Source organism: Rhipicephalus microplus, unplaced genomic scaffold, assembly GCF_043290135.1.
Source record: "Rhipicephalus microplus isolate Deutch F79 unplaced genomic scaffold, USDA_Rmic scaffold_16, whole genome shotgun sequence".
NCBI lineage: Eukaryota > Metazoa > Arthropoda > Arachnida > Ixodida > Ixodidae > Rhipicephalus > Rhipicephalus microplus.
The window spans coordinates 12,679,946-12,705,297 of NW_027464589.1; the positions used below are offsets into that span (position 1 = coordinate 12,679,946).

At 42.4% G+C, this 25,352-nt stretch overlaps 1 long non-coding RNA gene across 1 annotated transcript; it reads right to left on the reverse strand.

The window, feature by feature from the left end:
* Positions 1–2,739: 2,739 nt before the first annotated feature.
* Positions 2,740–23,835, reverse strand: LOC142784932 (uncharacterized). Its single transcript, XR_012888758.1, has 3 exons — positions 23,481–23,835; positions 13,001–13,321; positions 2,740–3,143 (listed from the first exon to the last, which is right to left on the reverse strand). It is a non-coding gene; the product is annotated as an uncharacterized LOC142784932 (long non-coding RNA).
* Between the last annotated feature and the right edge of the window lie 1,517 nt (positions 23,836–25,352).

Below are 25,352 nucleotides of genomic sequence, written 5' to 3' on the forward strand. Positions count from 1 at the left end.
GCACTCGTTCGCCTCCACTGCATGCTAGAGGCACTCTAACGCAGTGCCTCCAGAATACGATTCACCGAGTGTCTTGCGCAGAACATCAAAAAAATATTTTGTTCACTCTCTCCACACGCAAGACTATTGTCTTTCGACGACATTTGCAGATTACAATGCATATACGGGGCCACTTTTTTCCCTCCTGCTCCCAAAGGACGGTGAAGTTGGTGGAAAGGCGGCCACATGGACGTTGCCATAATTGAAAGCTCACCTACAGGCAGTTATATTGAGAAAAAAAAAATTTAGTGTCCTCGACTGGGCTGGCACACTAATGGTGAGTCTCGAAACAGCAGTAATATGCTTTTTCAGCTTTTTTATCGCACAGATCAAATCAGCCTTGTCTAGAGCGCCGAACTGGCTGCTTCAGATGCCGTTTTCTGCAGAATTATGTACAGACCAACATTGTAACGATAGACATTTCCGTACTGTGTGCTAGGCTCTTGTGCTCTACTTTGAGCATAAACAGAAGCTTGTGTCTAACATAAGGTAGGAGCCGCGGGTAACAACAGCGTCAAAAACCACGTGCTTCGCTGATAAGTGTGATTCTATCTGCACACCAACACAAGGGGCAGCGTTGCTACATTGTGCTGCTCAATAATATGGCTGACCTCCTTGAAGGGCTCCAACAATTCGACGATCTCCGTCAACATGACTGAACTGATGCCTTCATAAAGTTGATGATTGATATGTGGGGCTTATTGTCCCGAAACCACCGTAAGATTATGAGAGACGCCATAGTTGAGGGCTCCAGAAATTTGGATCAGCTGGGGTTCTTTAACTTGCACCCAAATCTGAACACACGGGCCTACGACATTTCCGCCTCCATGCCTTCCAAGAGCGGATTTCACTTTTACTTTAGGAGGTTCTTGAAAGCAACGTACTGAGTTAGCATGAACTGGATCACTGCGAGCTTCGATTTCCACCAACTCTTAGCGCGTGTCACTTCAGGTCGGCAGAGAATGCTTTATACCTTGCAATGCCTACCTTTCGAATGTGCTCGAAGATCTCACCTTGGCCTTTATATGAGCGGGCCCGAGTCCAGCCTGGCCCGCCGCCTCGAGCCCGGGCCCGACCTAGGCCCACGCATTCAATCCCAAGCCAGGCCTGGGCCCATCAGAAAATACTTGGGAAGGCCGAGGCCGCCCCCGGCCCATGCAGTGCCCTACTAGAGAGTGCACTGTAATTCTGTGCTAACAAGAGGTTACTCAGCTTCAGCGCGATATGGCTACCAATGCACACACCTTCGTTTGTGTGCCCAACTTATTTTCCCACATTACAAATGTTGATCGCAAATAAAATGAAAGAAGCTCAATGAAATTTCCTACATTCACCAGTGCATGCCTGGTAAATGGTGAAGGGTCATACATATCTTTACATTTCCCGACAGAAGTCATGAGGCAGGAAATAAAAAAATACTTTATATCGATCGACAAAGCAACTGAACAGGCTCCTCTGCCTTCTTACAAATATTGAAATACACTTTCCGTGTTTTTAACCCAGGAAGGGCTATCCACCTTGAGTAGGCTCAGTTTTTCGTGCAAGTACGTTATGCAAGCTGTACGATAGTTTTTTTTAATCGGCATGTTTGGTCATTGGAACTGTAGCGTTTAAAAAAATATTTGTAATTTTATTTTTGTGATTGCATAAAAGCATCCTGCGTCTGTTCAATAAAGTCAGTTGAAAGTACGCGCTTGTGTATGTCTTGTCCTTCATTCCAAGTGTTCGTCTTCTGAGCAATGTGGAGTAACGTGACGATTATAGCTACCAACTAACGTAAGCAAGTACTCTCATAGAAAGAAAACTTCCACCTTCGAGGCGTCCAAGAGGTTTCTTTTGAGTTTTAAAGAGACATCCAAGGCTTTCACCTTCAAAAACTCACGTAGTTACATGGTGTCTTCAAGTGTTCAATCCCAGACCCGTAATCAAACTGATTGAGAACGCACACACCTTCACAAAGGTCAAACATAGCTGCAACATTGCAAAAATTTTAGTGTTACAGTAGAATCAAGCCATGAAATGAAAAATGCGGTGTTTTGCACGTGTTATCACATCCAGGAACAGAGCAGGTCGGTCCACCGTGTTTTTTCTCAAGACTTTGGCACGTTCACTGATAATTTGGGCTGTTTAGGACAAACAACAGTCTACTTTGCATGCATGAAAGTCGAAGTGCTCAAAAGCAGGTTTTTATTTACCATTCAATCGCCTTACACTATTAAAATTGTATACACAGCGCGCGACAAAAGCAGATGAAAGTGAGAAAGCGTCACGGCCTGTCTGGCGCTTTGCTCTCTCATAATGCCCCAGCGCCGATTTACCAGGAGAAGGTGAGAAGGCGCGGCGCAGCTATTTCTTGAAAAAAATATCGAAATGGGACTGCCATGGCCAGGACTTTCAGGTCATGAGCCGAGCAACGTGCAACCGCTGCATCACCAGGACAAAAAAAAAAAAAAAAGAAAGTTGAGAAATACGCCATTCGACCTTCTTGAAGCAAGCCTTCGCAAATGTAACACACCTTCAAGAATTTGAGGTCAGCTATATTGCTGATGTAAAAAACTTACCTAATCCCATGTACCAAGAAAAATCAATCTCATTCAAAGCATGTGAAGGGAAGGTGACAACTGTATAATTGTTTTATTGAGCAAAATGTTACGAATTGAGGCGAAAGACATGTACAAATGTTGAACACAGAGCAATATATTGAACAGTGACATAAGTTTTATTGTAAGCACTTGTTTGCAGTTGCGTAGCAATACCAACCGCAAGAAGGGTATTACTAACACCGGAAGCAACAAAGTGATACGTAGTGCATTTGCTTGCGAAGATGGTTGACGAAATAGTGTTATCTATGTTGCTACTTCAGTGAATGACGCTTCAGTGATTGGCGCTGAATGGCGCAGTGAAGATCGTCACGATGTAGGACGACATCTTCGTTTAGATGTTCTTCATGTGATGAGAAGAGTTCTACTTGTGCAGAAAGTATATAAACCCTCTGCCAAGTTCACCTTTCTCCTGCCTCGACAACTTCATCCCGGCTCTCCGGAGCCTCAGTGCCTGCAAGGCTGGTGGCAACACCTCCTCCTAGGGCGGGGGGCGCAACATCTCTGTAAGCATATTTGAAGAGCAAATATACATCTAGAACGTGTAAGTACGTGGTGATAATTAGGTACTCTGTAGTAAGTCGACCTTTTTAGGGACGAAGCTCCATACGCCGTGGGTCATTCGTCCCGTGTCATTGTCGTAGTAGTAGCAGTAGTAGCCATCTCTCGGTTAGTTCTTGAAATTTCCCCTGGATGCTGATGCTGGTACATGGTGAATATATGATCTAAATATGTGAGATGGCAATACTTGAAGTGTTTGCTAGATCGAGAGATGCACGGACGCACAGACAGACATACAAACATACGAAAGTATGTGCGGACGGATGGATGGAGAGACAGATGTACGAACGGATAAACGCACGTAAGGATAGATGGGTAGACAGGCAGACAGATGTGGAGACGGAAGCAATAATGAATGGACGGACGTAATCACTGATGGACTGATGGAGTTTCGCCCCACTCATCAACATTCACTCCTTGGACATGGCGTGATTTTTTTCATAAAACTACATGGCGTCTAACGGCTTAACGCCGGTTTCCTTACTACATTTCAAATGTCAGCTTGCAATGTGCAAGACAGGTTAGGAAGATTTTTCTCTGCGCTCTCAGTGCATAATGTTAAATGGTGAAGAACCAGAAGTGGCTCGCGCAGAATCTGGTGTTTCTCAGGACAGAGCGTTAGGCCCATGGATAATCTTATTATTCATAAATGACTTTTCCGACACAATCACGTCTTCTATTAGTTTGTTTGATTATGGTGTAATAATACATAGATAAATTACAAGCATTGTTGATATCACTATATCACAAAATGATTTAGCTAAAATATAAAATTTTTGCAACTACCGAGTGAAAAAAAAAAACACCCAGACAAATGTCCACGTGTGTTTCATAAAGAAGTTCATTCTAACGGAAGCCTGTGTCCTGTCTGGACATTTATAGCAGATGATTTCCGAATATAAGTACTGGAAGATATGCCTAACTCAATTCGTTTGTTGGCACGGGCACGTTGATTTCACTACAGCAAGTAAATGCAAGGTGTTCTGAACGCAAAGGCTTTGTTTATGACTTTTTTTACTATAACTGGTAGCTTTGTGTCTGGTAATGCCGAATTAATTGTAAATACCCTGACGCAACTTACAAATATTGCTAGCATTGCTAATTTTGTCAATTGGGAATGCCCGCCTAAACACCATCACTGGTGTCCCCCAGCGGAGCAGCGCGTGAGACTACGTGCGCGAAGTTTCTGTGACGCTGAACGCGCCGTTTTCTAAGGGGGGGCCGGTGCACAGTGAAGAATGAAACGATGTGGGTGCTTCGAGAGCGTCCTTCAAAGAAAAAAAAAACATGCTTGATTCTTGCGCTATAGGAATCTGTAAAACATTAAGGTAAGTCATGTCCTTCCAGAAGAATGGGAACGTTTACTGTACATTGAAAGAGAGCTTGCGCAATTTCTGTGGGTGTATAAAAGCTATAGCACCACCTATTGTGGATGCATTCACGTAGATGCTTAATCACGCACCTCCATCCTGACGGCTAATGTACATCATCATTTGTTAAAAAAACACTTGTGGTCATAGAGGATTGTAGGACAGCTGTAGTAAACGGTGAGAGTGGAATCAGAGAAAGATATGTGTGTGAGAGAGAGAAGGAAAATTGTTTATTCATGAAGGAGCGCATGAAGACAAGTACAAGTACAAAACGGACGAAAAACACACCGCTGTACTCGCAACTTCTTTCTTTTGCAGAAAGAACATCATTAGTGGGCACAGAAACACTGCGCTTTGCATGGCTTCTTACCACCGGTTTTTCATCATGCAGAATCTGCTGACGCTCCTGATTGCATGGTCGTCGGCAGCACACGTGTGTTCGTGGGATATAGTGATGAAGTTGCCACCCTCGTACGAACCAGACGACAGGGGTGGCGATGAAATTTTCTACAATTTGACTGCGACTGATGGACTCTTCTTCGGGTTACTAGCCGCATCGACGTCGCCAACGCCTCCCGTAGTCCACTTAAGCACACGGCGCATCGATTTGCCTTTCAGTGGGCACGAAAACAGTGCGCTGCGTATGGCTTCTAACCACCGGTTTTTCATCATGCAGGTGTGTGAAAAGTTTTCTCTATGCGCTAAACAATCGGACGACCCGTTTTTCCTACTGTTTTCGTGCCCAAAAGTGCTGTGCGAAGTTGCTTGCGCCTGTTTTTCCATGCTTTTTTTTGCTCCTACAATCTGGAGATGCTGAAACTAGCCCGGGACCTAACACACGCTCTGAAAACCTACTTGATATTGATTCGTTACCAGAAAATCTCGCCGAGCAGATGAAAGCAATGTTTAAACAACTCAAAGGTATACACGGCCATTCACTTTAAAGTTCGAAAGCGCAAACCGAAGTAGCTGCTGACGTTAAAGCAATTAATAACGGACAAAAAAGCATACAAACAAGAATAACCGGCATACAAAAAAAAAGACTAGATGAACTCGAAGAAAAATCGAAGGACTTTGATCAACTTGGCAAAGATTTATCAGAAATTCACGCGTCGATATCTGGTCTAACGCACCGAAGTAATAACTATCAAACACGATTTGATGAGATTGAGGACAGATCTAGACTTGACAACCTACTCTTTCATGGTATAGCTGACGCTAAAGAAACCTGGAACAAAACTGAAGCTAAGCTATCAGCAGCGATAAATGAAGTACTTGAATCTTTCTGCACAGAGTCATTTGATCGCACACATCGACTTGGCCCGTTCGGACCTGCCAAATGCCGCCCCTTAATAGCCAAATTTTGCAACTACAAGACCAGAGAAAAAGTTTTGTCACTTCGTAACCAGCTGAAACAAAAGAACATTTCAGTGACGGAAGATTTTAGTCAACGTACCCACACTTCTCGCCAAAAACTAATCGAACTGGCAAAGAGCTTTCCTGGGTGCCCGCAGTCTAAACTGTGCTATAACAAATTTCTCGAGAATAATAAATGTTTCTAATACAACTTTGAACTTGATCGCGTTGAAGAAATACGCTTGCGTGGCAACGAATCAGGTCGCGGAGACTACACTGGGCGAATTGCCTCACTGTAGGGAGAAAGAAGGGGTAGTGGCATATCATCGCCCATGAGATAAGTCAGCCATACACATCTCTGTCTGTGGTTCCCACCAGAGAGGTAGAGGAGCTCCGGATTCTGGGCCTGTTCATTCACCACAGACTCAGACCGGACTCCACTATAGCGAACTCAAGAGAATATGCGAACAGGTAGGGCGCATGATCCACCGCGTTTCCAACAAGCGGGGTGGTCTACGGGGCAGGGACGCGCTTCGGCTCGCCCATGCCTTCGTGACTAGCCGGATCCTCTACGCCGTCCCATACCTTCGCACTAACAAGCAAGAAGACGAAAGAATAGATGCCATCATTCTTAAGGCTACTAAACGAGCTCTGGATCTCCCGGTGGCCACTTCCAACGCCAAACTGAGGGCGTTAGGTGTGCTCAACTTCTACCAGGAGTGGCGGGAGGCCCACCTTATGGATCAATATACGCGGCTCGTGCAGACGGCTCCCGGGCGCCACCTGCTGAACCGCTTACACATACAGAACACTTGCACTGCAGAGGTGGCGGAGCGTATTCCGGAACTGTGGCGGCATATGCTCTCGGTCTCTCCACTCCCCAGTAACATGGATAAGCACACGCACGAAAGCAGAAGACAGGCGCGGGCTCGGACGCTTCAGAGGCAACACGGCTCCCGACCTGGTGTATTCTACGTAGATATAGCAGGGCCTTCGCCCACAGGATTTTACACGGCCTGTGTAGTTCACCGGGAAAAGCCTGTCAATGGGCTCTCGTTCCGAGCACAAAATCCAGAGCGCGCTGAGGAAGTCGCGATAGCGCTTGCTGCTGCGGACCCCAACTCGAAAGTTATCATCACGGACTCCCGGAAATCATGTGCTCATTACTTGGTAGGAGAGATATTCCCCCTAGCGAGCCAAATTCTAAAACAGGCTCTCGCTGATCCAGCCCTGAAACACATCGTATGGGCTCCTGGCCATCAGGGCTTACGAGGTAATGAGGCCGCTAACGCGGCTGCCCGAGCGCTTACCCACCGGGCTCCTCACCTTGGCTCTTATGACTCGGAAGCCAATACACCACTGCTGCGGTTTAAAGAAATTCTGACCTATTATCGCGACACTCACCGCCTTTACCCGGCTCCTGCAAAGGGGCTGAGTAAGGCGGAAGAGCGAACTCTGATGCGCCTGCAGACAGGTACTCTACTCTGTCCTGAAATCCTAAAACATTTCGATGCAAACACAATTGGGCGGTGCCCACACTGTGGGGAGACGTGTGATATCTTCCGCATGGTATGGGCATGTCAGAAAAATCCCCACCTACCCCCTTCCCCTACCCCTTCCCGAGAGGCATGGGAGACTGCCCTCCTTGACTGCTCATCGCTAAGTCTCAACGGGCTATGGTGAGACGGGCGCGAGTAGGAGCCTCGTCATGCGGTGTCCCGGACTAAGGACGCCGACCATGTAGCGGGGTTATGCTTTGGCCCCGTACCTCTCTCTTTTATAATAAATGTTTTTCATCATCATCATATCGTCGCATCGTCAATCAAATCCGGTATCTGTATTCTTTGCTAATGCCAGCAGTGTTCTCAATAATCGTTGTGCCCTCTCATCCATTATAGATACATGCGATGCCAAAATAGTAGCTTTAAGTTATACGTGGCTTTTCGCGCAAACAACAGACTCAGAAGTGTTTCACGAGGCAAACAACTCTATGGTATATCACTGCGACCGCACCGAGCATAGAGGAGGAGGCGTACTACTTGTGGTCTCGAAGGACATACCATCATCACCAATACAAGTTAATAGTTTACTAGAAATAACCTGGTCTTTACTAACTTTGGGTGACTGTAGGCTGGTTCTAGGTACCTGCTGCAGATCACCTTCTTCGCCATCCACATTTGTTAACGAACTGCATGACTCCATCATCGTAGTAAGCTCTCGTTTCCCTTCTTTACCTATGTTTTTACTCGGAGATTTCAACTTTCCAAACATAACGTGGAACACAATGCCATTACGTATTTCCCCCTTTTCACAGCAGGGTGAAGCTTTTCTGAATATATTTTCTGTTACTTGAATCAGTTAGTAACTTAAGCCACCAGAATTACAAGTAATGCAGCAAGCATTCTCGACCTAATACTGGCAAATCATCCTGACCTTGTCTCTGACATTACTTACTTACCAGGAATCAGCGACCACATCTCGCTAAACTTTGTTATTATTATTAGCCCTAGTAAAAAGCCTAAACAGCAGAAACGCATACGATACTACCGGAAAGCTAACTTCGAAGCAATAAATAATGAGCTAACTCACTTTTACGATGATTTTGTTAGAGATGTTGAATCTCGTTCCATTCAATCCAACTGGAACCTGTTCGCATGCACAGTCCACACATTGATGGAGGCGGAAATGTTGTAGGCCCGTGTACTCAGTTTGGGTGCACGTTAAAGAACCCCAGGTGGTCAAAATTTCCGGAGCCCTCCCCTACGGCGTCTCTCATAATCAAATGGTGGTTTTGGGACGTTAAACCCCACAAATCAATCAATCAATCAATCAACAGTCCATAAATTGATCAAAAAGTACATCCCTAATCACACACTCATTTCCAATTCAAGCGCTGTGGTATTCCAGTCATCTAAAACGCCTATCTAATCAAAAAAAGCGTTTCTTTCGTTTAGCTATAAACTCGGCTTCACCTTCGCGCTGGAAAACTTACAAATCTGCTGCAAACGCCTACTCAAGAGCTCTAAGAACTGCAAAAAACAACTACCTAACTAGAACACTACCTGAAACCCTGAAAAATATCCCTAGAAAGTTTTGGCAAATGATTTACCGAACCACTAACAACACTATATCAATAGAAGATTCATCTGGAAATAATATCCTCGATAACATGTGCGCATCAGCTAATAATGACTCATTTTCAAGCCAGTACTCTAAATCCGCCAACATCATACATTTCATTTCATTTCATTTTATTATACTGTCAGCCCCATTTGGGCTATAACGGGGGTGGAAAAACCAATATACATACAAAAAATGGGTACTCCCTATACAACTTCTATCATATATAACAATGAATGACAAGAAATAGCCAAATCACTCTGCTCTTGAGGACATAGAATAAGCAAAATATAAACTATACACCTTTATACACGACATCCCTTAGGCCCTTCAAGAAAGAAGGTACCCATTCCGATAAGACAGAGGAATTCGGCAGCCTGTTCCACTCACTGATCGCCCGCGGAAAGAAACTGAACTTAAAACAATCGTTGTGTGATCTGGGAGGAGGGATGTACATGTTGTGCCGGTGCCTTGACGTTTCCCCAGTTTTTATATACATATACTTCGATTTGTCTATTTTTACTTGTTCTTTAATGATTAAAAAGAGTAATTTAGGTCTTTCATACTCTGTCCTTTGTTCTAGTGGTTCAAGGTGGGCCAGCTTGCAAAGCTGAGTTGGGGAGTGGCAGCGCTGGTATTTGTTAAATATGAAACGTGACGCCAATCTTTGTATTCTATCTAGCTTAGGGCGATTACTTGTTGTGTACGGATCCCATACCACCTTTGCGTACTCCATAATTGGCCGTACGAGAGCCTCGTAAGCCAAGCATTTGATTTCCCGGCTAGCATGGTGCAGATTTCTCCGAAGTTTCCACAATGCTTTGTTAGCCTTAGCACAAACGGAGTCTACATGCAAATTCCATCGTAGATCGGAAGCTATTAATAAACCCAAATATTTGTGTTGTTCTACTCTGCCAATCTCATGATCGTTTATAGAGTACGTCGTATTTAGAATGCGTTTTTTCCTAGTTACGGTCATCGTTAATGTTTTTGCGGCGTTTAGATCCATCTGCCAAATGGTGCACCAGTTTTGTAATTTTCGGAGGTTTAGATTTAGTTCTAATTGATTGGTAGGAGACCTGACTGTTTTATACATTACGCAATCGTCTGCAAAAAACCTTATGGGGACCGTAATATGTTTAGGTAAATCGTTGACAAAAATCAAAAACAGTAGTGGGCCCAAGACACTGCCTTGGGGAACTCCAGAAATAACATTGGCAAGGGCAGATTTTTTCGTGCTGACTTGAACATACTGCTTGCGATTGGAGAAATAGAAGGAAAACCACTGCGTTAGGTTTGGGTTTTTAAAAATAGTGTTTATTTTTAACAACAGTTTAGCATGGGACACCTCATCAAAAGCTTTTGGAAAATCTAAGAGTACCATGCCAACCTGACCTTGCGAGTTAATTTCAGAGGAGAGATCGTGAACAAGTTCAACAAGCAGAGTAATGGTAGATAGGCCTTTTCGAAATCCATGTTGCTGTGAGTATAATAGGTTGTGAACATCTAGATAAGCCAAAAGATGCTTGGAGACAATATGCTCGAGAATCTTTGAACAAGTGCTTGTGAGCGAGATGGGACGGAAATTTTTGCAGTGGTTAGTAGTACCACCATTGTGTATTAGTATGACCTTGCCAACCTTCCAAGCAGTGGGAAAGCAACCGCTACTTACGGACGACTGAAAAATAATTGTCAAGTGCTTCGAGACCCAAACTGCGTACCTATATAAAAATCATTTGGTATTCCGTCAGGTCCTGCACTTTTGTTTTTGTCAATTTTAAGGAGCAGGTTCAATACTCCTTGTTCACTAATCGTTATTCCTTCTATGGCAGGTGTGTCAGAAGCCTCATTAAAAGTCGGTACTTGTCTGTCATCGTGGGTAAATACTGACGGAAAAAAGGCCTTAAAACTTTCAGCACGGTCTCGTGAGTTTTCCTTATCTGCATCAAGATGGGTTTTTGTGTTTGGATTCACGTATCTCCAGAACTTTTCGAGTGCTTCGTGCAAGAACTTTTTTAGTTTAACATTATAAAAATTATCTTTGCAATTTTTAACTAGACGTCTCAATTCCTGGCTCATAGTGTGAATGGTTTCCTTCTCTTCAGGGCAAGGATTCTTTGAGTGAGCTTTCTGTTTTCGTTTCAGTTGCCTTTTGGCATGGATCACGTCACGCGTTATCCAAGGATTTCTCTTTGCTATCTTTTTTTGTCGCGTTGGACTATAGAATTATATGCATTCAGTGACGACCTGCGAGAAGTAATCCCATAGTCTAATTGTACATGCATTTGAATTTTGCAGGAGAACAAAAGTATCGGGAGAGTTTTCAAGTTTTTCTAAAACAGAGAAGTCATCAGCAGCTGCGAAGTTTAGAACTGTATTTTTGTAATCCTTATACAACCTGGTGGACGCCATATCCAAGGAAAACATAACCATCTGATGATCTGATATGCCCTCGATTACATCACATGCTTTAACATTTTCCTCCTTGGAGTGAAGATACAAATACAAGGTCGAGAATAGAGGATACAGCCTTAAAAACACGTGTGCAGCTAGACACAATTTGGAATAGGTTAAAATAAAAGGCAATGTCCAAAAGATGTTCACAATGAGATACTTCGTTTCCTATAATATCATGCTAATTCCATTGAATGCCTGGTAAGTTGAAATCACCAATCAAAAGTATTTTGTCGTCCTGGTGCATATTAGAATCTATAAAACATCTTAAGTGAGTCAGAGTCGTAGCAGGAGAACAGGGGGGTCTGTTCATAACTCCAATGTACACAGTGTGATCATTTAATCAAATCTTTACCCATACGGCTTCAATATCACCAGCATCTGGCAAAGTTTGATACTCTATGTCTCTTTTAATCATAAGTGCTACCCCGCCTCCTCTCCCGCCTCGGTCCTTCCTTATTAAGACGTAACCTGGCGGTGTAACTTCCACATCATGTACATCACTGTGCAACCATGTCTCGGTGATTGCCAATATGTTAGGATCATGTTCAAAGGTTACACTTTCTATTAAGTGACTTTTGTTCAGTACGTTGCGAGAATTTAAGTTGATGATCTTAAAGTCGGCTTGTTTTTGACTTTCAGGTCATTGTTGGTTGGGTTTAGCAGATGCTTTGCACTTGATCTTCTCCTTGGCATCATCACTCCAGGTGTACAAAACATTGTTGATGAGAACTTTGTCATAAACCAGTCTAACTTTCGCTCCTTTCTTTCTTTTTTCCAGACTTGAGACCCACAAGTTTCTCCGTATCTCTGTTACACGTTTTGAGTAGTCCTCACTAATTTTAATATGAGTGCCTTTTAGCTTGAAACAATTTTTCAGTATCTTTACTTTGTCTGGGTAGTCTGCCACTCAAAGTATTACAAAGCGGTCTTTGCCAGGAAATTTCTTTCCCAGTCTATGTATTCTTTCTGTAGAATTCAGTTTCTGGTTGAGAATGGAGCCAAATATATCGTCATGTATTTTTTTCAGTAAATCATCACCATTCTGAGGGCCTTCTTCTTTTACGCCTCTAATAATAAGGTTGTTTCGTCTCGAGCGGTTTTCTAGGTCGTCAACCCTACTGCACAGAGCAGTCAATTCTGTATGGCTCCTATCGATTGCATTCTCAAGCTTTAGCAGCCTACCATCCTCTTTATCTATGCACTAATTTTTTCTCAATTGTTAATAATCTGTTTTGAACTTGAATCATAGCAGACTCAGATGAGGCCTGTTGCTCTTGCTTTTGCTAAATTTTAGACAAGATAGTTTTTTGCGTTTCTAGCAGTTCTTTAAACATTGCATCCGTAATAGGTCCAGGGTTTTGCTCGACATCTCCCGACAGTGAAAGCAACAGACCCGCTAGCGCAAAACAGTCACTTATGCATTAGAATGGTGTGCGGACACGGCAACACTATTAAGCAAGGATTGTCACTACGGAAACTATATTTCCAGTCACCAACCTGCACGAGTAGGGGTACGTTAGGTGACATCGTTGCGGCTTGGTTGCCGTGTCCACTGCCGCTTGAAGCAATTGGCGCCCCTTTTATAGCCGCTGGCGTGGCGCTGGCGCGCTGAACTGGTGACGTCATCATGCCACGTAGGTGTGCGCAGTAAAGATGATGCTCGGGCTGCAGGCGTGGTGCCACTGGCGTATCAAAGATATCACCAGCAACAATACCCGTGCCGAGCTTGAACGGTGCATCAAAGGTGTGACGCAGATCAAGCTGGCCCGTGCAAAACGCCGATGAGCCGGTCGACCAAAAAAGGCATCCCATCAAAACCTGCACGAGTAGGGGTATGTTAGGTCACATCGTCGCGGCTTGGTTGCCGCGTCCACTCCCTTATGCGCGCCAATATATTTACATGCCCATGGATCCAGTAATATTTGAGGTACCTGGAATATTGAAACTAATAGATAAGTTACCATTCCACTCCGCTACGGGCTATGATGGCATTAATAGCAAATTTCTTAAAAGCACTAACGTAGTTAGTTCTATGATACTAAGCAAAATATTTGAACAATCATTGAGCACTTGTCAACTTCCAAAGAAATGGAAAATATGGACGGTGGTTCCAATATAAATCTGGCCCCAGAAACTCACCTCTTAATTACCGACCCATATCACTAACAAGTAATTGTTGCAAGTTATTAGAAACATGTAATCTTCTTGAATTTTGCTAACTTTCTAGAGTCAAACTCATGATTTGCTAAAGCGCAACATGGTCTTTGAAAACAAAACGCCTGCGAGACACAGCTTGCTTCGTTTACTCATCATCTGCATCAAACCCTAGAATGACCATCTTGCGCTGACTGTACTTTTATTAGATTTTAGCAAAGCAATTGACAAGGTTTGCCATAAATTACTGCTCTTAAAACTAAGCTTGCTAAATATCAACACTAATCTTCTTAAATGGATTGAACAATTTCTCTCTAATCGTTTCCAATTCGTGACTGCTAACGACCATCATTCACCACTCACTGAAGTACAATCAGGTGTCCCTCAAGGTTCAGTGTTGTGACCTTTATTATTACTTGTATATATTAATGATCTAACTTCTTCAATAACTTTTAACACACATCTGTTCGCAGAAGACTGTGTTATTTACTGCGAAAAACCAATGTTGATGATACTAAAACACTTCATACTGACCTAAATAATATAGCTAATGGGTGCAATATCTGGTTATTGAAACTTAATATTAAGAAATGTAAATTAATGCACGTATCAAGAACTAACTCGAATCATAACACCTGCCACCTAAACAACGTTCCCTTAGATTCCGTCTTGTCTTATCAATATCTTGACGTGCACATCACAAATAACTTAAGTTGGGCAACTCATGTAGAGTACGTGATTAACAATGCTAATCGCATGCTTGGCTACTTACGATGTAACTTCTCCAAAGTACCCTCTTCCTTGAAACTAATACTTTATAAGTCTCTCATACGCCCTAAACTTGAGTATGCATCTGCCATATGGGATCCCAGTCAAGCTAATCTCATCACCTCTCTTGAACTAGTACAAAATAACTCTGCAAGGTTCATCCTCTCTAACTACAACCATACTGCAAGTATGATTTCAGTAGAAAATAATTTATCACTTATTCTATTGGCTCACCGACGAAAATCGCCTGTCTTTCACTGTTTCATAAAACTTTATATCCCCCTACACTTCATAATGCCCTGATACTCCAGCCTCTGTACATCTCACACCATGTTGATCATCGCATTGAGGTAGGAATCGCATCATGTAACACTAGGTCTTTCTTTCAGTCATTTATTCCCCGCACATCTCATGACTAGAACCGCCTTCCCTCGAATGTCGCAACGATCACTGACTTCAAACTTTTTCAGGAAAAATTAGCTAACATTGTACAACCAGGAAAATCTGCCACCTATGCTTATTGCTTCTGTTTTTGTATATTTGGAAATAACTATTTTTGCACATTCTGCAGGAATGTTGATATTGTCTGTCTTTTATTATCTTGTTTTATTTGTATTTTTCATGTATATACTCACTCCCCTTTTTAATGACTTTTTGTTCCTGAGGGTATTATAAATAATTAAATAAATAAACAATATGAGAGTACCATGTGTGAGAAGACGATCAAGTTAAAGCACATTTTTCAAAAAGCACACTTCAAAAATGCTTAAATTAGTCGATGCTTGGTTAAGGCAGTTATGTTTTCTGAGGGGGAGATGCAGGTCAGAAACGCAAGTTTTTTTTTTTCAAAATTACCGCTTTTTTATTTTCGCCTGTTTTGATAAGATTAGTACCTCTACTGTTATGAAAAAAAGTACAGATGAAGACTTAACTAAAAATGCTTTAAAATTACATCTAAAGAGCACAAGGTGCCTGTCAAAAGGTCCAACGTGTGCAGTCTTCGAGCACCTTGCCGCCGATAATGGGCTGCCGCTCGCCATTGTTGATCGCATGAGTCGAAGTGACTAGCCTCACTCTTCAAATAACAACAGATTCTCTCACTGATTCAGCGCAAGATATAATAAAAAGAAGCATGCTTCTGCACGTTTTTCGAGCGCTGCGACTGGCTTATTACGTAGTACAGACCGGGGACCGCCATTAGCCGCTGCACGTCTGTATGTGCTGTGAAACCTATTTGCGGGGTCCATGTCTTGTCGAGCGGCACAGTTGAACTATGCTTTGCTCGTGCAACTATCTCCGTTATGAATGAAAAAAGGAATTGCTCGCAAGTGAAAGCCGTTGTGCGGCATGCTCTGTGGGAATAGGCTACGAGCATCTGGTCAGACTTGCGGCAGTTAATTTGTTGGCCTGCAAAAGCCAATGCGTCAAAAGTTATTCACACCCGTCAGCCGCAAAGTTCGTGATGCGGCTATAGATGACGTCAGCGCCAATCTTGCGAGGTCAAAAGATCTCGCAGTCAGAGAACTTAGCAGGGACGACATTGCTATTATGTACGACGGTATGTGGCCCAAACATGGCCGCAAAATGGCATGACACTGGACTTAGTTTGGATTTCACAGTCCTGTCGAACTTCTTCCTAGCTTGCAGTTGGCACAATGCTCTGCCAGATAGAGCGGAAGTTTGGCAAATGTTTCATGGCCCTGTCTGTGAGTGCAACGTCTGTGAGGAGTCGGCTCGAAGAATACGAGAAGGACAAACTCATGGCGCTGGCGTATTTTAGTCGCAGTGGCCACTACAAGAAGGATTGTTCTATTTGGCGTGCAAATTAATACATATATATTGATATCTTTAATAAAGAAAAACTCAATTTTAACTTTAAAAATCGTTTTTCTCAAAACGCAAATTTTGCCATTTTTTTCCTATGTGCCCCTCCTTTTTCGAGGACTTCTAGTGCTCGGATATGCATGAAACTTTCCCCAAAATTTTTCCAAAGTATGACAAGGGCAATTATCTACTTTAAATTCTAATATTTTATTGTATGTAAAAATTGTATGTAAACCTTTACTAGGGTAGGTGAAAATGTGGACTTTTTACGTCTATTATTTTTGACATGTATTACATATTTTGTATGTGCTTCTTAATTAGTTATTTGCATTCTACACTTTATTGCTAACACTATGAACTATGATTGGTAAAAAAATTACGGAAGCTTAAGGATGAAAAGAGGGGGGGGGGCAAAAGGGTTAAGGTTTTCTATTTGTCATGTTGCAGAACAAAAGGTGTGCAACTTGCAAGAAAACTAGTTATATGTTTGAAATCACCGTGAAAAGTTCCATAAACAGCTCAAGTTTCGTTGCTCTAGGGTGAATATTTAAAAAAAGTGTCTTCGAGTAGCATCTCCTCTTAAGCGATGTGGAATGCCCTGAGTTCGGCAGCGGTGCGAATACAGCACGCATCTAATCTGAGCTGTCTGCACTTGCAGGTATCTCAGATAGCAGCGACCAACGCATCCGGAGCACAGAGGCGTCGTTTTTCGATGTGGCGGCTACTACGACCCAAGAAGTGAGGGCAATCACCATATCCGCGACACGTGACCGACTGCGGACTGGAAACTACGCCCACAGAGACGCTACTTCAAATATGACGGACTGGCTGACCCGTTCAACAGTTCGGCAGCGGTGCGAATACAGCACGCATCTAGTCTGAGCTGTCTGCACTTGAAGGTGAGAATTACCTAAATAATTATTGTACTGCGTAGCTGTCTTTTCCAAAACGCACTGCTGCCGAACAAAGTGTCTTTTTTTTCTCTCTTGTTGTGCTGCCATTCTTGTTACAAGTCATGGCACCATCTGATATTAAGGACATAGAAGAAGTTGGGAAGCTCATTGAAAATCTGAAGCGTGACTTGACAACAGAAATGAGGGGATTGAAGGACAGCATGAAGTATTGCTCGGACACATGCGATGATGTGAAGGGCCTGAGCAACGAGATTGCAGCACTCAGAGAGGAAGTGAGGGAAATGACAACCCTAAACAGAAAGTTAAAAACGAAGAATGAAAGACTGTCACCACAAATTGACGATTTGGAACAGTATCAACACATGAACAATATGGAAATTAAGGGAATAACAGAACAGGCTGATTCCATAAAAGTTGTGGAACGGATAGGGCAGCGCATTGGTGCCACGATTAGTCCGACTGATATTGACACCTGCCACTGGGTGGAGACTCCAAAGGCAGGAACTAAGAATATAATTGTTCGTTTTGTTCAAAGAAGTAAGCGAGATGAGGTTTTTACACTTGCAAGGAAAAAGAGGTTAAATGCAGCAACACTGGGATATCAGACTACAAATAACGTGTTCGTCAATGAGCAGCTCACACAGGCAAACAAGAAGTTGCTTGCAGCCGCAAAACAAAGAAAGAGAGAAGTAACGTGGAAGTACGTTTGGACGTCAAGAGGCAAAGTATGCGAAAGAAGGGACGACAACACTCCTGTTCTGCGCATAACTAGTTTAGACGATCTGTACAAAATGGCACCATTAGAATAGACGGGCAGTGTCTGAGAGGCGTTTCCAAATGGCAATCGAAAACAAAAAAGAAATGGATACTACACCTTAGGTAGACTTGCGAAAGAGTTAAATGAAGGGAATGCTTTGAGAGCTGTACATAATAATGCGAGAAGCATGAGAAACAAAGTAGAAGATCTAAGCATCTATTTCGAATTGACACCAGTAAAATTCGATATTATTTGGATAACCGAGACCTGGATGACGGTACATAATCAAACTCCATTTTTTTCCCTGGCTATCATTCTGAACACCTGGTGCGGAACTAAAAGAAAGGGGGCGGAGTGGCAATATATGTCAAAGACACCCTTTCTTACTCTGTGGCTGAAGAACTATCAAAAATTAGTGAGGATGTCGAGTGTTTAACGCTGCGAATAGGAAAAACAACAGTATCTGTAATTTACAGGCCCCCAAATGGGCAAAAAATTAATTTTAATAATTGTTAGAGCGGTTACTTCAACAACAATACCAAATAAGTGAACTCTCAGTTATCATGAGTTATATTAACATAAACATGATCTCAGAAGACACATGGTCACATGAGATAAGTAATCTTGTTCATTGTCATGCTTTCAAAAACTTTATTGATTTGCCCACAAGAATAACGGCAACTTCTGGTACTTTAATAGACGTATGCCTATCAAACATATGTCAGATTTGGGTGCACGTTAAAAAACCCCAGGTGGTCTAAATTTCCGGAGCCCTCCACTACGGCGTCTCTCATAATCATATAGTGGTTTTGGGACGTTAAACCCCACATATCAATCAATCAATCAAACATATGCAGTAGTGACATTAAAGCAGGTGTTCTAGTTTCTGATGTAAGCGATCATCTTCCAATTCTTCGCATTATCAAAATCAGCTACAGTATCGGAAATGTACGTCGCCCAGCTCATTTTCATCGCAAGATTAATGATCAAACATCGGAGAATTTTAGGCTGTTGCTGTTAAAAGAACGATGGCAAGATGTTTATCGTGAATCCGAGGCTGGGAAGGCTTACAGTATCTTTTTGCAGCGTATGCGTGAATACTATGACATTGCTTTCCCATTGCAACAAGCTTATCACAGAAACAAAAAAGCAAGAAAGCCATGGGTAGAAAAAAACTTCTATAAACGTATAAAACACAACAATTCAATATTTCACAAGTTTCTTTGAAATTGCGACCCAGAAGTGCTAAAGGCGTATAAGAAATATAGAAATAAATTAAACAGGGATATTAAAAGGACGAAAGACGCGTACTTTGAGGAACTTTTCTATCGGCTACGAAATCAACCAAAAAATTGTGGGAAGCAGTTACCAATCTACAGGAAGAAAAAGAAGTGACCGATACCACACAGCCCTGACGACAGCAGAAAACACAAAACTAGTTGACGATATGAACAGACATTTTATAAAAGCGGGGGCTTATCCACCTGGTGCAGAAAGCAGTAGAAATAATAATGAAGTTATAACCGAGGTCAATGAAACTATTTTCTTGAGACCAACAGATCCCAACGAAGTAGTAGCAGTAATAAAAAGCTAAAACGAAATGTAGCTGCGAGTATAGACGGAATTACTTCGAATGCAGTACTACATGTCGCACATGAGATTAGCGAATTGCTAGCATATTTACTAAATTAAACATTACCTGGTGGAATTTTCCCAGAAGAATTGAAAACAGCCCGAGTTACGCCAATACACAAAGGGGGGGATAATGGACAATTTAGTAATTGCAGGCCAATATCTATCTTAACTCTGTTTTCAAAGATTTTTGAAGATATAATTTACGTCCCATTAGTTACATTTTTAACGCACGCAAAGTAATTACAACGAGTCAGTATGGCTTTCAAAAGAATAAATCCACTGAACAAGCACTCTTGTATATCAAAGATAAAATAATAACTAATATTGAAGACAAAAACTGTACGGTTGGTGTATTTTTAGATCTAAAGAAGGCATTTGATTCTATAGATCACAAAATTTTGTTACAGAAGTTAGAGAAGTACGGAATTAGGGGTGTTGCAAGTCGGTTGCTGAAAAGCTATTTAAATAATCGTCAGCAGTTCGTACGTATGCAGGATGTTTTTTCTAGTTATCTAACGCTTGAACAAGGCGTCCCTCAGGGCTCTAAGCTAGGTCCGTTATTATTCATAATTTTCGTAAATTATATAGTTAATATACCTGATTCCCCAGAAATAATAATGTACGCCGACGACACCAATCTATTTTTTAAATCACGGGACCTGAATGAATTAGAATACAGTGTGAATCACTACCTTGTAACGCTAAAAAAAACAAAATACATTTTATTCAGGTCGCGCAATACACCCATCGATAAGGAAATAACCATTACTTATGCAGGAATGAAACTGCAGCAAGTGATATACCAGAAGTTTTTTGGAGTGACGTTTAATGAAGAGTTAAGCTGGAACGCGCATATTAGCCAACTATATGTAGACTCACATAAAAAACAGCGCCAATAACGAGAGACTAGAAAAAGAAGGAGACAGACAGCGGCACTGAACTTACAACAAGATTTATTTGCCAGAACCGCACAATATATACTTGGTCAGTATCTAACAAAAAAGAAAAAGATATGTAGACTTATCAAAAAGCATTGGTATTATGTACAGAACTTCTAATTTGATTCCCCTATGGCTGAAACAACAGCTATACAATTGCCTTTTTTATTCTAAGTTGTGCTATGGAGCTCTGGTGTGGGGAACAATTACTAAAACTAACTACAAGAAACTTGTACTTCTACAAAAAAGGGTTCTCGGCATATACTGCAAACACCAAGGAAATTACGCAAACTTGAGGACAGCACCTTTATTTCAAAGATATCATAAGCTTTGCGCCGATCAAGTCTAATATATGAAAATATTGCAAATCATATACAGCAGAAAACTGTATGAGCCCAACGAAGGAGCTAGACAACACACTTATCCGATCCGCCAAATATTACGCCGTCCACAACGAACAAGAACAAGTTATGGTAAACAAACTTTTACCCATCAAACAACTTGCATATTAAACAAATTAGAACATAAGCTTGATTTGGACTGTACAGAAAAAGAATTTAAGGTACAAGTTCAAGAAGTGCTAATGCAGAAAAACATACTTTTTGGTGGATCCTAAAAAATACTGATGTTAGCAATGGTAGTAGTCGAGCGATGGAAATCTTGTACTGCATGTATTTTTTTAACTATAAAATATTATGGTATGTATCACATGTCTCTAATGTTCTAGTCTGATTCTTTCCAGAGTGATTGTTATTTAAGTATGTTATGTAGTAAGTATGTTACAAGATTTGTATAATCAGTCAGATTCAATGTAACATGGTATTTTCGTCAGCTATTTTTCGCTCCGTTGCTTCTTTTGTTCATGAAGGTCTGGATGCCGCGAAAGCTGTTTTTTATTTTTACCTTTTGATGTACGAACTGTGTACAAAGGTGTTCAAAGGTCCTCTGTCAGGCTATATGCCTTTAGCCCCAACAACCATTTGTTTCTTGTGTCTTGTACAAAAAAACAATAAAACAAATTTTGAAAATTGAAATTGAAAAAATAACTTCCCTGGTCAACCTGTGGTGCAATTTTATACACATTTAAAATATGAACGGAGGCGTTTTTCACTCGTGCTTGGGTCATTTGAGCCGTGAGAAATTCCGTGACATTCTATGTCACGTGAGCCGAAATTGGACGGAGGTGTTCCGTTTCATCAAGTCGTACGTAATTGGTCCATTTAAGCCGTGGAGAATGCTGTGACCATAGAGTTTCTCACAAATATCTAGAGAGAAGTGTGGGGCCACCGTCTATGTGAATCCTTAAGGGGCGACGTTGGAGCGATGGAAGTGACTATATAAGTCTGCGATGCTTGTGTTGGCAGGTGTGTATTGAGGCTTCGACTCAAAAGCGAATATGACTGCATAAATAAAGCTTCTCTAAAACAAAACTTTTGTAAGCACATCTCATTCATGCGTAATATATTCTAAAATAAAAGTCCACTCACTGTGACAACACAACGAAACGGCAAATGAAAGAAACAGATGACATAATAGTGCCGTAAAAAACGCTTACTTTGTCATCTGCCTCCGAGTTTAGCAGCTGCTAGTTACTTTTAACGCTTCGTAAAGTTGTACATCAACGTAGAACGTTCTATTGGTAAATAAAACACGTTTCTGTGCACTGACAAAAACTAAGTAGCTTGGTACGTGCTCTTTTAAGAACTCTATCCCTTTAACGCGGAACCAAACGCGTCTTCGGGGTATACAAATCCGAGTCAAGTTTGAAGCTCACGTATAGGGGAGACCCGCTCAAGTTTGCCCGGCGACGCCAGAGCTTGCCTTTCTCCTGCCAGAAAAAGCGCACAACAGTAGAGTCTTCCGACCCTTCCGCTCCCTTTGGCTTCCACGCATTTCCGAAGCACGCGCTGCACGTGAAACGTACCTCGTTCCGCGATGTCACCCCAACTGAAAAGGGGGTGACATTGCTGCGTCGTCAACTGTCACAATAGCCATGCAAACACGAAGAGGTCGACTCCACCAGTGAAATTCTACCAATTCCCAAACTGATAGTACGAAGCAAGCAGACGACAGAAATGGATTAAAGCAGTGCGCCGAAAAAAGTGTGTAAACAATTTTTTTCATAAAAATTAGCACGCGCACAATGCATTCAAAATTACGGGTGTTAATTCCTGCATCACCGTTCCTCTAATCTAATGAATTACTGGGAGATGCACGTCCCCATCTTAAAAGTGTAAATTTTCAACTCCCGTCTTTAGAGCACTGTTAAAAAATAGCGAAGAAATATTTTATGCTGCTACTATTATTCGATATTGTTGGGGACGTAGTAGTTGAAGCTGTGTGCACATGTGGTATTGGTAATGTGTTGTTATATATTTTTAAATCTACGCAGTGCCGACGGAAGTGTGTGGTTGCCAAAAGCTTGAACAACTATGAAAAAAAGAAAAAAATGCATTAGCCGTTGTTGCACGTCCGTTGGCAGATACAGTGAGCTAGTTGTTACTGAGTGTGCAGGGGTAGCCCAAACAACACGGTGCATTTTTTATACATGACCAAGATAAAATGCCTTTATAGCAATGCGCTCTTCCCCTGCAGATTAGACACACACAAAAAAGTTTCTCTGAAAGCTGGGCGCTCATCATGATGGTACGCACGCTGTTCGTGAACTCAAGCTACCCGCGATGAGAATGGTGATAACGCAAGGAAAGACACGCAAGATAGATGTCAATTTTCTTTGTGGGTCAGAAAGAAGCCCGAAATAGATCATTTATTTTTGAAGTGCTGTGTATATACCACACGATAACTTGGGTGGGTGCTAGTAAATTAAGGTACCCCAACTAATAGCAGTCACAGCGCAAGAACCGCTTAACCTAAAGCACGAGAAGCGGCTTTACCCATGCATCCAGTAACAAACATACTGCATAGTACACACAGCAAACCAAATAAAAGAAGTATATAATTATGAACGTACAGAAAGTTTTACTCACCTCTAACGTCGTAAACAGCGTCGTCTTTCACTTGCGAAACGCACTTCGCTCTGACGAGGGCGGCGTCGTCTGCTACAACTTGCTTCGCTGCTCTTTTACCAAATTGCTGCCACGAAAAAAAAAATCCTCAATAGCGGCATCCTATTAAATGCGGACAGAGCACATATATCATAACCGCACGCGACGCGAGACCCTCAAAAACACGTGCAGAACGCGTGCAGCGTGCGAGCGAAGCAACGCGTTTTTAAGCAGGTTGAATGAAACAGCGGAGAGGCCAACACTCGAGTAACCAGTTTTCTCCCCACATTGACTGACAGCGCCACGCTCCGCAGCGCCTCCCTCAGCGTGGGTCTCCTCTATTCCGTCCTTCCCTTACACCCAGCAGCTCGCTAGCGACACATTTTCCCTCTAGGTGTGATTGTGAGATACCCTGTGGCCGAGACGTTCTCTGTCACGTGAGCCCAGTTCACACGGAGGCAATCGGCTTCATCGAGTGTCACGCGATTGGCCCATTCGACTCGTGACGAATGTCGTGGCGTTCTATGTCACTTGAGCCGACGTGTCAAGTGCCTGTTTTTGGCCGTTTCTCGAACGGAGGTGAAAGAATGGTGAAAGAGACCTTCCGAAACGAAACAGATGGATTGAAATGGCAGCAAGGTGGCATGGACTGAATTGACATGTAAGCACTTCGCGCCTTTTCAGTATCCGGGTACTTTGAGAACATGGCGTCACAGCGGGCCTCATGCATTTACGCGGTGGCCAAATCCCCCCTCCATTGTCCTAGCCACCCAGCTATCTGACGGTGTCTGTTGTCTCAGACAGACAGACAGACAGACAGACAGACAGACAGACAGACAGACAGACAGACAGACAGACAGACAGACAGACAGACAGACAGACGGAAGTCTGACAGACAGACGGAGGTCAGACAGACAGATGGAAGTCAGACAGACAGACAGAAAAGCAGACAGAAAAGCAGACAGACAGACAGACAGACAGACAGACAGACAGACAGACAGACAGACAGACAGACAGACTGACAGAAAGAAAAGCAGACAGACGGAGAGACAGACAGTCAAAGAGACAGACAGACAGACAGACAGACAGACAGACAGACAGACAGACAGACAGACAGACAGACAGACAGACAGACAGACAGACAGACAGACAGATGGTCCAACGACAAACGGACAGGAGGCCCGTGGCATGTTGGGAGCTTCGCGTCTGCGCCGTGAGGCGTCACCACCATCAAAACGACGACAGCGCACCGCTGGCCGCGGCAAACAAACGCCATCGAAGCCTTTTTTTTTGACAATTTTATTTATAAGACTTGAGAACGGTAAGCCTAAAAACCGTTTCTCGTTTATTTTAGACATTTAGAAGCATGCGTGGGGCAAACGCCTGAAAATTTAAAAAGCTTGAAGTTTATTGAAGGGTGAGCATACATATAAATCAACAGATAAGGGAAGTACAAGAGGAGGTCCCAGAGTAAAAACTGTCGGGGCGACCTCCTCACACATGATGAATAAGATGATGCACAATATGCAGCAGACAATTGGCGTTGCGAAAAAGTTCTAAAAAGAATGTGTAGCGTGAACAAAATGAACGAAAACACTTTACTATATTTTCAAAAATACGAAGATAAACGACAAGTATACATTAATAAGACGAGCAGAACTGATACATACATAAAACTACGTTTCCTTTGGAGGTGGTACACATCTCCAATAACACTATAGGAGTAGCGACAGTGTTATCACACATATAACGTACAATTCATCAAAGCAGTGCAAAACAAACAGAAAGTAAAGAAAAAATGAACCAATTTCAATTTTCAAATGGCACCGATATCTAACACCTTCTAGTTAGTTC